Below are 1,002 nucleotides of genomic sequence, written 5' to 3'. Positions count from 1 at the left end.
GGGAATGGCATCACTTCTTTGTGACCGACAAGAAAAGAAATGACTTCAAAAGCAAGAAAGTCCTGTCTAACTGTGTTGGCTCTGGACCTCCGAAAGGAACAGGCCCTCGCCGGTATGTGTGGCTGGTTTATGAGCAGCTGCACCAGTTGGGCTGTGACGAACCCATTCTGTCTAACCGATCTGGTGGCCATCATGGAAAATTCAAAGTGGCTTTATTTTGTAAGAAGTACAAGCTGGGACCTCCAGTAGCAGGCATGTGCTACCAGGCAGAGTGTGATGACTGTGTCCAAGCTCTGTGGGCAACTGCCTGGGAAGAAGAGGCAGGTGTCCCCTCCTCACCTTCTCAAACCCCGTCCTCTGGAATAAGTGTTTTCTGGAGACAGAGATGTACAACCTTCCCTTAGGAAGACAAGTTTTGCCCCCATAAAGTCTCAGTAACTTAGGCCAAGTAAGTACAGACAGTCAAAAAGCCTGAGGCTGAATCAATTCAGTCTTTGCAAGTTAGTCTAAGATATTAAACAGAGAAACAACTGGACACACATTCACTTTTGATTCAGGAAATGCAGCCACATACCAGCAGTGGCTCATGCCATAAGCTAAGGGACAATACAGCATGGCTTTCTGGAATATAGCCAGCCTGGGCTGTGTTGGTCCCTGAGGTCTCTAGGATTTTGAGTCCAGAATCACAGTAGCAAGACTCTGCAGAGTTGCTCATCACTTCCTCTTCCTGCTTTGAGGTGCCTCTGGGATTTCTAGTCCACAGTCGCATACAGCAGTAAGTTTTTGACAGGGCAGCTCTGTACTTGGGGGGGAGGGAAGTTTAACCCCCCCCTCCCTGGCCTCAGACCCCCCCCCCTCCCCCGCGCTCTGTACTTGGGGGGAGGGAAGTTTAACCCCCCCTCCCTGGCTTCAGACCCCAGCCCCTCCCCAGCCCTTCTCTGCTGGAGCAGACAGCTCTGCCCAGGGCTGGAAAGCATGCTGTGGTTGAACTTGAACCAGGAA

At 51.2% G+C, this 1,002-nt stretch overlaps 1 pseudogene; it reads left to right on the top strand.

Annotated features, from left to right (window-relative positions):
- LOC102371360 overlaps positions 1-366 on the top strand; it is a 604-nt pseudogene extending 238 nt beyond the window's left edge.
- Positions 367-1,002: the final 636 nt, after the last annotated feature.

This window comes from Alligator sinensis, unplaced genomic scaffold, assembly GCF_000455745.1.
Source record: "Alligator sinensis unplaced genomic scaffold, ASM45574v1 scaffold158_1, whole genome shotgun sequence".
Taxonomy (NCBI): Eukaryota; Metazoa; Chordata; order Crocodylia; family Alligatoridae; genus Alligator; species Alligator sinensis.
This window is presented reverse-complemented; position numbering and strand designations above follow the sequence as displayed.